Raw genomic sequence first — 14,218 nt, 5'->3', positions numbered from 1 at the left:
TCTGAAGGACCACAGATTACAGAGTGCCTCCAGATGTGCTTCGAAAACTACTACTGGTCTCCCAGGAATCGATCAAAGCATAGACAGTTTGAGACATTACTCCCATGGAATAAAAGCCTTACGATGCCTGTTGTATTCAATACCGATGCAATTTCCTTGTTTCTTCAACACTCTGAAGCTCCACAGATTACAGAATGCCTCCAGATGTGCTTCGAAAACTACTACTGGTCTCCCAGGAATCGATCAAAGCATAGACAGTTTGAGACATTACTCCCATGGAATAAAAGCCCCTCGATGCCTGTTGTAATCAATACCGATGCAATTTCCCTGTTTCTTCAACACTCTGAAGGTCCACAGATTACAGAATGCCTCCAGATGTGCTTCGAAAACTACTACTTCTCTCCCAGGAATCGATGAAAGCGTAAACAGTTTGAGACATTACTCCCATGGAATAAAAGCCCCATGGTGCCTGTTGTATTCAATACCGATGCAATATCTGTGTTTCATCAACATTCTGAAGGACCACAGATTACAGAATACCTCCAGATGTGCTTCGAAACCTACTACTGGTTTCCCAGGAATCGATCAAAGCATAGACAGTTTGAGACATTACTCCCACGGAATAAAAGCCCCACGGTGCCTGTTGTATTCAATACCGATGCAATATCTGTGTTTCATCAACACTCTGAAGGACCACAGATTACAGAATACCTCCAGATGTGCTTCGAAAACTACTACTTGTCTCCCAGGAATCGATGAAAGCGTAAACAGTTTGAGACATTACTCCCATGGAATAAAAGCCCCATGGTGCCTGTTGTATTCAATACCGATGCAATATCTGTGTTTCATCAACACTCTGAAGGACCACAGATTACAGAATACCTCCAGATGTGCTTCGAAACCTACTACTGGTTTCCCAGGAATCGATCAAAGCATAGACAGTTTGAGACATTACTCCCATGGAATAAAAGCCCCATGGTGCCTGTTGTATTCAATACCGATGCAATATCTGTGTTTCATCAACACTCTGAAGGACCACAGATTACAGAATACCTCCAGATGTGCTTCGAAACCTACTACTGGTTTCCCAGGAATCGATCAAAGCATAGACAGTTTGAGACATTACTCCCATGGAATAAAAGCCCCGTGGTGCCTGTTGTATTCAATACCGATGCAATATCTGTGTTTCATCAACACTCTGATGGACCACAGATTACAGAATACCTCCAGATGTGCTTCGAAACCTACTACTGGTTTCCCAGGAATCGATCAAAGCATAGACAGTTTGAGGCATTACTCCCATGGAATAAAAGCCCCATGGTGCCTGTTGTATTCAATACCGATGCAATATCTGTGTTTCATCAACACTCTGAAGGTCCACAGGTAACAGAATGCCTCCATATGTGCTTCGAAAACTACTACTCGTCTCCCAGGAATCGATGAAAGCGTAGACAGTTTGAGACATTACTCCCATGGAATAAAAACCCCATGGTGCCTGTTGTATTCAATACCGAAGCAATATCTGTGTTTCATCAACACTCTGATGGACCACAGATTACAGAATACCTCCAGATGTGCTTCGAAACCTACTACTGGTTTCCCAGGAATCGATCAAAGCATAGACAGTTTGAGACATTACTCCCATGGAATAAAAGCCCCATGGTGCCTGTTGAATTCAATACCGATGCAATTTCCCTGTTTCTTCAACACTCTGAAGGTCCTCAGATTACAGAATGCCTCCAGATGTGCTTCGAAAAGTACTACTGGTCTCCCAGGAATCGATCAAAGCATAGACACGTTGAGACATTACTCCCATGGAATAAAAGCCCCATGGTGCCTGTTGTATTCAATACCTATGCAATATCTGTGTTTCATCAACACTCTGAAGGACCACAGATTACAGAATACCTCCAGATGTGATTCGAAACCTACTACTGGTTTCCCAGGAATCGATCAAATCATAGACAGTTTGAGACATAACTCCCTTGGAAGAAAAGCCCCACGATGCCTGTTGTATTCAATACCCATGCAATTTCCCTGTTTCTTCAACACACTGAAGCTCCACAGATTACAGAATGCCTCCAGATGTGCTTCGAAAACTACTTCTGGTCTCCCAGGAATCGAACAAAGCATAGACAGTTTGAGACATTACTCCCATGGAATAATGGCCCCATGGTGCCTGTTGTATTCAATACCGATGCAATATCTGTGTTTCATCAACACTCTGAAGGTCCACAGATTACAGAATGCCTCCAGATGTTCTTCGAAATCTACTACTGGTCTCCCAGGAATCGATCAAAGCATAGACAGTTTGAGACACTACTCCCATGAAATAAAAGCCCCATGGTGCCAGTTGTATTCAATATCGATGCAATATCTGTGTTTCATCAACACTCTGAAGGTCCACAGATTACAGAATGCCTCCAGATGTGCTTAGAAAACTACTACTGGTTTCCCAGGAATCGATCAAAGCATAGACAGTTTGAGACATTACTCCCATGGAATAAAAGCCCCATGGTGCCTGTTGTATTCAATACCGATGCAATATCTGTGTTTCATCAACACTCTGAAGGACCACAGATTACAGAATACCTCCAGATGTGCTTCGAAACCTACTACTGGTTTACCAGGAATCGATCAAATCATAGACAGTTTGAGACATTACTCCCATGAAATAAAAGCTCCACGATGCCTGTTGTATACAATACCGATGCAATTTCCCTGATTTTTCAACACTCTGAAGGTCCGCAGATTACAGAATGCCTCCAGATGTGCTTCGAAAACTACTACTTGTCTCCCAGGAATAGATGAAAGCGTAGACAGTTTGAGACATTACTCCCATGGAATAAAAGCCCCGTGGTGCCTGTTGTATTCAATACCGATGCAATATCTGTGTTTCATCAACACTCTGAAGGACCACAGATTACAGAATACCTCCAGATGTGCTTCGAAACCTACTACTGGTTTCCCAGGAATCGATCAAAGCATAGACAGTTTGAGACGTTACTCCCATGGAATAAAAGCCCCATGGTGCCTGTTGTATTCAATCCCGATGCAATATCTGTGTTTCATCAACACTATGAAGGACCACAGATTACAGAATACCTCCAGATGTGTTTCGAAACCTACCACTGGTTTCCCAGGAATCGATCAAAGCATAGACAGTTTGAGACATTACTCCCATGGAATAAAAGCCCCATGGTGCCTGTTGTATTCAATACCGATGCAATATCTGTTTTTCATCAACACTCTGAAGGACCACAGATTACAGAATACCTCCAGATGTGCTTCCAAACCTACTACTGGTTTCCCAGGAATCGATCAAAGCATAGACAGTTTGAGACATTACTCCCATGGAATAAAAGCCCCACGATGACTGTTGTATTCAATACCGATGCAATTTCCCTGTTTCTTCAACACTCTGAAGGTCCACAGATAACAGAATGCCTCCATATGTGCTTCGAAAACTACTACTTGTCTCCCAGGAATCGATGAAAGCGTAGACAGATTGAGACATTACTCCCATGGAATAAAAGCCCCATGGTGCCTGTTGTATTCAATACCGATGCAATATCTGTGTTTCATCAACACTCTGAAGGACCACAGATTACAGAATACCTCCAGATGTGCGTCGAAACCTACTACTGGTTTCCCAGGAATCGATCAAAGCATAGACAGTTTGAGACATTACTCCCATGGAATAAAAGCCCCACGATGCCTGTTGTATTCAATACCGACGCAATTTCCCTGTTTCTTCAACACTCTGAAGGTCCACAGATTACAGAATGCCTCCAGATGTGCTTCGAAAACTACTACTTGTCTCCCAGGAATCGATGAAAGCGTAGACAGTTTGAGACATTACTCCCATGGATTAAAAGCCCCATGGTGCCTGTTGTATTCAATACCGATGCAATATCTGTGTTTCATCAACACTCTGAAGGTCCACAGATTACAGAATGCCTCCAGATGTACTTCGAAATCTACTACTGGTCTCCCAGGAATCGATCAAAGCATAGACAGTTTGAGACACTACTCCCATGAAATAAAAGCCCCATGGTGCCTGTTGTATTCAATACCGATGCAATATCTGTGTTTCATCAACACTCTGAAGGTCCACAGATTACAGCATGCCTCCAGATGTGCTTCGAAAACTACTACTGGTTTCCCAGGAATCGATCAAAGCATAGACAGTTTGAGACATTACTCCCATGGAATAAAAGCCCCATGGTGCCTGTTGTATTCAATACCGATGCAATATCTGTGTTTCATCAACACTCTGAAGGACCACAGATTACAGAATACCTCCAGATGTGCTTCAAAACCTACTACTGGTTTCCCAGGAACCGATCAAATCATAGACAGTTTGAGACATTACTCCCATGTAATAAAAGCCCCACGATGCCTGTTGTATACAATACCGATGCAATTTCCCTGTTTCTTCAACACTCTGAAGGTCCACAGATAACAGAATGCCTCCATATGTGCTTCGAAAACTACTACTTGTCTGCCAGGAATCGATGAATGCGTAGACAGTTTGAGACATTACTCCCATGGAATAAAAGCCCCATGGTGCCTGTTGTATTCAATACCGATGCAATATCTGTGTTTCATCAACACTCTGAAGGACCACAGATTACAGAATACCTCCAGATGTGCTTCGAAACCTACTACTGGTTTCCCAGGAATCGATCAAAGCATAGACAGTTTGAGACATTACTCCCATGGAATAAAAGCCCCACGATGACTGTTGTATTCAATACCGATGTAATTTCCCTGATTCTTCAACACTCTGAAGGTCCACAGATAACAGAATGCCTCCATATGTGCTTCGAAAACTACTACTTGTCTCCCAGGAATCGATGAAAGCGTAGACAGTTTGAGACATTACTCCCATGGAATAAAAGCCCCATGGTGCCTGTTGTATTCAATACCGATGCAATATCTGTGTTTCATCAACACTCTGAAGGACCACAGATTACAGAATACCTCCAGATGTGCTTCGAAACTTACTACTGGTTTCCCAGGAATCGATCAAAGCATAGACAGTTTGAGACATTACTCCCATGGAATAAAAGCCCCACGATGCCTGTTGTATTCAATACCGATGCAATTTCCCTGTTTCTTCAACACTCTGAAGGTCCACAGATTACAGAATGCCTCCAGATGTGCTTCGAAAACTACTACTTGTCTCCCAGGAATCGATGAAAGCGTAGACAGTTTGAGACATTACTCCCATGGAATAAAAGCCCCATGGTGCCTGTTGTATTCAATACCGATGCAATATCTGTGTTTCATCAACACTCTGAAGGTCCACAGATTACAGAATGCCTCCAGATGTACTTCGAAATCTACTACTGGTCTCCCAGGAATCGATCAAAGCATAGACAGTTTGGGACACTACTCCCATGAAATAAAAGCCCCATGGTGCCTGTTGTATTCAATACCGATGCAATATCTGTGTTTCATCAACACTCTGAAGGTCCACAGATTACAGCATGCCTCCAGATGTGCTTCGAAAACTACTACTGGTTTCCCAGGAATCGATCAAAGCATAGACAGTTTGAGACATTACTCCCATGGAATAAAAGCCCCATGGTGCCTGTTGTATTCAATACCGATGCAATATCTGTGTTTCATCAACACTCTGAAGGACCACAGATTACAGAATACCTCCAGATGTGCTTCAAAACCTACTACTGGTTTCCCAGGAACCGATCAAATCATAGACAGTTTGAGACATTACTCCCATGTAATAAAAGCCCCACGATGCCTGTTGTATACAATACCGATGCAATTTCCCTGTTTCTTCAACACTCTGAAGGTCCACAGATTACAGAATGCCTCCAGATGTGCTTCGAAAACTACTACTTGTCTCCCAGGAATCGATGAAAGCGTAGACAGTTTGAGACATTACTCCCATGGAATAAAAGCCCCATGGTGCCTGTTGTATTCAATACCGATGCAATATCTGTGTTTCATCAACACTCTGATGGACCACAGATTACAGAATACCTCCAGATGTGCTTCGAAACCTACTACTGGTTTCCCAGGAATCGATCAAAGCATAGACAGTTTGAGGCATTACTCCCATGGAATAAAAGCCCCATGGTGCCTGTTGTATTCAATACCTATGCAATATCTGTGTTTCATCAACACTCTGAAGGACCACAGATTACAGAATACCTCCAGATGTGATTCGAAACCTACTACTGGTTTCCCAGGAATCGATCAAATCATAGACAGTTTGAGACATAACTCCCTTGGAAGAAAAGCCCCACGATGCCTGTTGTATTCAATACCCATGCAATTTCCCTGTTTCTTCAACACACTGAAGCTCCACAGATTACAGAATGCCTCCAGATGTGCTTCGAAAACTACTTCTGGTCTCCCAGGAATCGAACAAAGCATAGACAGTTTGAGACATTACTCCCATGGAATAATGGCCCCATGGTGCCTGTTGTATTCAATACCGATGCAATATCTGTGTTTCATCAACACTCTGAAGGTCCACAGATTACAGAATGCCTCCAGATGTTCTTCGAAATCTACTACTGGTCTCCCAGGAATCGATCAAAGCATAGACAGTTTGAGACACTACTCCCATGAAATAAAAGCCCCATGGTGCCAGTTGTATTCAATATCGATGCAATATCTGTGTTTCATCAACACTCTGAAGGTCCACAGATTACAGAATGCCTCCAGATGTGCTTAGAAAACTACTACTGGTTTCCCAGGAATCGATCAAAGCATAGACAGTTTGAGACATTACTCCCATGGAATAAAAGCCCCATGGTGCCTGTTGTATTCAATACCGATGCAATATCTGTGTTTCATCAACACTCTGAAGGACCACAGATTACAGAATACCTCCAGATGTGCTTCGAAACCTACTACTGGTTTACCAGGAATCGATCAAATCATAGACAGTTTGAGACATTACTCCCATGAAATAAAAGCTCCACGATGCCTGTTGTATACAATACCGATGCAATTTCCCTGATTTTTCAACACTCTGAAGGTCCGCAGATTACAGAATGCCTCCAGATGTGCTTCGAAAACTACTACTTGTCTCCCAGGAATAGATGAAAGCGTAGACAGTTTGAGACATTACTCCCATGGAATAAAAGCCCCGTGGTGCCTGTTGTATTCAATACCGATGCAATATCTGTGTTTCATCAACACTCTGAAGGACCACAGATTACAGAATACCTCCAGATGTGCTTCGAAACCTACTACTGGTTTCCCAGGAATCGATCAAAGCATAGACAGTTTGAGACGTTACTCCCATGGAATAAAAGCCCCATGGTGCCTGTTGTATTCAATCCCGATGCAATATCTGTGTTTCCTCAACACTATGAAGGACCACAGATTACAGAATACCTCCAGATGTGTTTCGAAACCTACCACTGGTTTCCCAGGAATCGATCAAAGCATAGACAGTTTGAGACATTACTCCCATGGAATAAAAGCCCCATGGTGCCTGTTGTATTCAATACCGATGCAATATCTGTTTTTCATCAACACTCTGAAGGACCACAGATTACAGAATACCTCCAGATGTGCTTCCAAACCTACTACTGGTTTCCCAGGAATCGATCAAAGCATAGACAGTTTGAGACATTACTCCCATGGAATAAAAGCCCCACGATGACTGTTGTATTCAATACCGATGCAATTTCCCTGTTTCTTCAACACTCTGAAGGTCCACAGATAACAGAATGCCTCCATATGTGCTTCGAAAACTACTACTTGTCTCCCAGGAATCGATGAAAGCGTAGACAGATTGAGACATTACTCCCATGGAATAAAAGCCCCATGGTGCCTGTTGTATTCAATACCGATGCAATATCTGTGTTTCATCAACACTCTGAAGGACCACAGATTACAGAATACCTCCAGATGTGCGTCGAAACCTACTACTGGTTTCCCAGGAATCGATCAAAGCATAGACAGTTTGAGACATTACTCCCATGGAATAAAAGCCCCACGATGCCTGTTGTATTCAATACCGACGCAATTTCCCTGTTTCTTCAACACTCTGAAGGTCCACAGATTACAGAATGCCTCCAGATGTGCTTCGAAAACTACTACTTGTCTCCCAGGAATCGATGAAAGCGTAGACAGTTTGAGACATTACTCCCATGGATTAAAAGCCCCATGGTGCCTGTTGTATTCAATACCGATGCAATATCTGTGTTTCATCAACACTCTGAAGGTCCACAGATTACAGAATGCCTCCAGATGTACTTCGAAATCTACTAGTGGTCTCCCAGGAATCGATCAAAGCATAGACAGTTTGAGACACTACTCCCATGAAATAAAAGCCCCATGGTGCCTGTTGTATTCAATACCGATGCAATATCTGTGTTTCATCAACACTCTGAAGGTCCACAGATTACAGCATGCCTCCAGATGTGCTTCGAAAACTACTACTGGTTTCCCAGGAATCGATCAAAGCATAGACAGTTTGAGACATTACTCCCATGGAATAAAAGCCCCATGGTGCCTGTTGTATTCAATACCGATGCAATATCTGTGTTTCATCAACACTCTGAAGGACCACAGATTACAGAATACCTCCAGATGTGCTTCAAAACCTACTACTGGTTTCCCAGGAACCGATCAAATCATAGACAGTTTGAGACATTACTCCCATGTAATAAAAGCCCCACGATGCCTGTTGTATACAATACCGATGCAATTTCCCTGTTTCTTCAACACTCTGAAGGTCCACAGATAACAGAATGCCTCCATATGTGCTTCGAAAACTACTACTTGTCTGCCAGGAATCGATGAATGCGTAGACAGTTTGAGACATTACTCCCATGGAATAAAAGCCCCATGGTGCCTGTTGTATTCAATACCGATGCAATATCTGTGTTTCATCAACACTCTGAAGGACCACAGATTACAGAATACCTCCAGATGTGCTTCGAAACCTACTACTGGTTTCCCAGGAATCGAACAAAGCATAGACAGTTTGAGACATTACTCCCATGGAATAAAAGCCCCACGATGACTGTTGTATTCAATACCGATGTAATTTCCCTGATTCTTCAACACTCTGAAGGTCCACAGATAACAGAATGCCTCCATATGTGCTTCGAAAACTACTACTTGTCTCCCAGGAATCGATGAAAGCGTAGACAGTTTGAGACATTACTCCCATGGAATAAAAGCCCCATGGTGCCTGTTGTATTCAATACCGATGCAATATCTGTGTTTCATCAACACTCTGAAGGACCACAGATTACAGAATACCTCCAGATGTGCTTCGAAACTTACTACTGGTTTCCCAGGAATCGATCAAAGCATAGACAGTTTGAGACATTACTCCCATGGAATAAAAGCCCCACGATGCCTGTTGTATTCAATACCGATGCAATTTCCCTGTTTCTTCAACACTCTGAAGGTCCACAGATTACAGAATGCCTCCAGATGTGCTTCGAAAACTACTACTTGTCTCCCAGGAATCGATGAAAGCGTAGACAGTTTGAGACATTACTCCCATGGAATAAAAGCCCCATGGTGCCTGTTGTATTCAATACCGATGCAATATCTGTGTTTCATCAACACTCTGAAGGTCCACAGATTACAGAATGCCTCCAGATGTACTTCGAAATCTACTACTGGTCTCCCAGGAATCGATCAAAGCATAGACAGTTTGGGACACTACTCCCATGAAATAAAAGCCCCATGGTGCCTGTTGTATTCAATACCGATGCAATATCTGTGTTTCATCAACACTCTGAAGGTCCACAGATTACAGCATGCCTCCAGATGTGCTTCGAAAACTACTACTGGTTTCCCAGGAATCGATCAAAGCATAGACAGTTTGAGACATTACTCCCATGGAATAAAAGCCCCATGGTGCCTGTTGTATTCAATACCGATGCAATATCTGTGTTTCATCAACACTCTGAAGGACCACAGATTACAGAATACCTCCAGATGTGCTTCAAAACCTACTACTGGTTTCCCAGGAACCGATCAAATCATAGACAGTTTGAGACATTACTCCCATGTAATAAAAGCCCCACGATGCCAGTTGTATACAATACCGATGCAATTTCCCTGTTTCTTCAACACTCTGAAGGTCCACAGATTACAGAATGCCTCCAGATGTGCTTCGAAAACTACTACTTGTCTCCCAGGAATCGATGAAAGCGTAGACAGTTTGAGACATTACTCCCATGGAATAAAAGCCCCATGGTGCCTGTTGTATTCAATACCGATGCAATATCTGTGTTTCATCAACACTCTGATGGACCACAGATTACAGAATACCTCCAGATGTGCTTCGAAACCTACTACTGGTTTCCCAGGAATCGATCAAAGCATAGACAGTTTGAGGCATTACTCCCATGGAATAAAAGCCCCATGGTGCCTGTTGTATTCAATACCGATGCAATATCTGTGTTGCATCAACACTCTGAAGGTCCACAGGTAACAGAATGCCTCCATATGTGCTTCGAAAACTACTACTCGTCTCCCAGGAATCGATGAAAGCGTAGACAGTTTGAGACATTACTCCCATGGAATAAAAACCCCATGGTGCCTGTTGTATTCAATACCGAAGCAATATCTGTGTTTCATCAACACTCTGATGGACCACAGATTACAGAATACCTCCAGATGTGCTTCGAAACCTACTACTGGTTTCCCAGGAATCGATCAAAGCATAGACAGTTTGAGACATTACTCCCATGGAATAAAAGCCCCATGGTGCCTGTTGAATTCAATACCGATGCAATTTCCCTGTTTCTTCAACACTCTGAAGGTCCTCAGATTACAGAATGCCTCCAGATGTGCTTCGAAAAGTACTACTGGTCTCCCAGGAATCGATCAAAGCATAGACACGTTGAGACATTACTCCCATGGAATAAAAGCCCCATGGTGCCTGTTGTATTCAATACCTATGCAATATCTGTGTTTCATCAACACTCTGAAGGACCACAGATTACAGAATACCTCCAGATGTGATTCGAAACCTACTACTGGTTTCCCAGGAATCGATCAAAGCATAGACAGTTTGAGACATAACTCCCATGGAAGAAAAGCCCCACGATGCCTGTTGTATTCAATACCCATGCAATTTCCCTGTTTCTTCAACACACTGAAGCTCCACAGATTACAGAATGCCTCCAGATGTGCTTCGAAAACTACTTCTGGTCTCCCAGGAATCGAACAAAGCATAGACAGTTTGAGACATTACTCCCATGAAATAAAGGCCCCATGGTGCCTGTTGTATTCAATACCGATGCAATATCTGTGTTTCATCAACACTCTGAAGGTCCACAGATTACAGAATGCCTCCAGATGTGCTTAGAAAACTACTACTGGTTTCCCAGGAATCGATCAAAGCATAGACAGTTTGAGACATTACTCCCATGGAATAAAAGCCCCATGGTGCCTGTTGTATTCAATACCGATGCAATATCTGTGTTTCATCAACACTCTGAAGGACCACAGATTACAGAATACCTCCAGATGTGCTTCGAAACCTACTACTGGTTTACCAGGAATCGATCAAATCATAGACAGTTTGAGACATTACTCCCATGAAATAAAAGCTCCACGATGCCTGTTGTATACAATACCGATGCAATTTCCCTGATTTTTCAACACTCTGAAGGTCCGCAGATTACAGAATGCCTCCAGATGTGCTTCGAAAACTACTACTTGTCTCCCAGGAATAGATGAAAGCGTAGACAGTTTGAGACATTACTCCCATGGAATAAAAGCCCCGTGGTGCCTGTTGTATTCAATACTAATGCAATATCTGTGTTTCATCAACACTCTGAAGGACCACAGATTACAGAATACCTCCAGATGTGCTTCGAAACCTACTACTGGTTTCCCAGGAATCGATCAAAGCATAGACAGTTTGAGACGTTACTCCCATGGAATAAAAGCCCCATGGTGCCTGTTGTATTCAATCCCGATGCAATATCTGTGTTTCATCAACACTATGAAGGACCACAGATTACAGAATACCTCCAGATGTGTTTCGAAACCTACCACTGGTTTCCCAGGAATCGATCAAAGCATAGACAGTTTGAGACATTACTCCCATGGAATAAAAGCCCCATGGTGCCTGTTGTATTCAATACCGATGCAATATCTGTTTTTCATCAACACTCTGAAGGACCACAGATTACAGAATACCTCCAGATGTGCTTCCAAACCTACTACTGGTTTCCCAGGAATCGATCAAAGCATAGACAGTTTGAGACATTACTCCCATGGAATAAAAGCCCCACGATGACTGTTGTATTCAATACCGATGCAATTTCCCTGTTTCTTCAACACTCTGAAGGTCCACAGATAACAGAATGCCTCCATATGTGCTTCGAAAACTACTACTTGTCTCCCAGGAATCGATGAAAGCGTAGACAGATTGAGACATTACTCCCATGGAATAAAAGCCCCATGGTGCCTGTTGTATTCAATACCGATGCAATATCTGTGTTTCATCAACACTCTGAAGGACCACAGATTACAGAATACCTCCAGATGTGCGTCGAAACCTACTACTGGTTTCCCAGGAATCGATCAAAGCATAGACAGTTTGAGACATTACTCCCATGGAATAAAAGCCCCACGATGCCTGTTGTATTCAATACCGACGCAATTTCCCTGTTTCTTCAACACTCTGAAGGTCCACAGTTTACAGAATGCCTCCAGATGTGCTTCGAAAACTACTACTTGTCTCCCAGGAATCGATGAAAGCGTAGACAGTTTGAGACATTACTCCCATGGATTAAAAGCCCCATGGTGCCTGTTGTATTCAATACCGATGCAATATCTGTGTTTCATCAACACTCTGAAGGTCCACAGATTACAGAATGCCTCCAGATGTACTTCGAAATCTACTACTGGTCTCCCAGGAATCGATCAAAGCATAGACAGTTTGAGACACTACTCCCATGAAATAAAAGCCCCATGGTGCCTGTTGTATTCAATACCGATGCAATATCTGTGTTTCATCAACACTCTGAAGGTCCACAGATTACAGCATGCCTCCAGATGTGCTTCGAAAACTACTACTGGTTTCCCAGGAATCGATCAAAGCATAGACAGTTTGAGACATTACTCCCATGGAATAAAAGCCCCATGGTGCCTGTTGTATTCAATACCGATGCAATATCTGTGTTTCATCAACACTCTGAAGGACCACAGATTACAGAATACCTCCAGATGTGCTTCAAAACCTACTACTGGTTTCCCAGGAACCGATCAAATCATAGACAGTTTGAGACATTACTCCCATGTAATAAAAGCCCCACGATGCCTGTTGTATACAATACCGATGCAATTTCCCTGTTTCTTCAACACTCTGAAGGTCCACAGATAACAGAATGCCTCCATATGTGCTTCGAAAACTACTACTTGTCTGCCAGGAATCGATGAATGCGTAGACAGTTTGAGACATTACTCCCATGGAATAAAAGCCCCATGGTGCCTGTTGTATTCAATACCGATGCAATATCTGTGTTTCATCAACACTCTGAAGGACCACAGATTACAGAATACCTCCAGATGTGCTTCGAAACCTACTACTGGTTTCCCAGGAATCGATGAAAGCATAGACAGTTTGAGACATTACTCCCATGGAATAAAAGCCCCACGATGACTGTTGTATTCAATACCGATGTAATTTCCCTGATTCTTCAACACTCTGAAGGTCCACAGATAACAGAATGCCTCCATATGTGCTTCGAAAACTACTAATTGTCTCCCAGGAATCGATGAAAGCGTAGACAGTTTGAGACATTACTCCCATGGAATAAAAGCCCCATGGTGCCTGTTGTATTCAATACCAATGCAATATCTGTGTTTCATCAACACTCTGAAGGACCACAGATTACAGAATACCTCCAGATGTGCTTCGAAACCTACTACTGGTTTCCCAGGAATCGATCAAAGCATAGACAGTTTGAGACATTACTCCCACGGAATAAAAGCCCCACGATGCCTGTTGTATTCAATACCGATGCAATTTCCCTGTTTCTTCAACACTCTGAAGGTCCACAGATTACAGAATGCCTCCAGATGTGCTTCGAAAACTACTACTTGTCTCCCAGGAATCGATGAAAGCGTAGACAGTTTGAGACATTACTCCCATGGAATAAAAGCCCCATGGTGCCTGTTGTATTCAATACCGATGCAATATCTGTGTTTCATCAACACTCTGAAGGTCCACAGATTACAGAAT

This window comes from Schistocerca gregaria, unplaced genomic scaffold (genome assembly GCF_023897955.1).
Source record: "Schistocerca gregaria isolate iqSchGreg1 unplaced genomic scaffold, iqSchGreg1.2 ptg000180l, whole genome shotgun sequence".
NCBI lineage: Eukaryota > Metazoa > Arthropoda > Insecta > Orthoptera > Acrididae > Schistocerca > Schistocerca gregaria.
Note: the sequence above shows the minus strand (reverse complement) of the source record.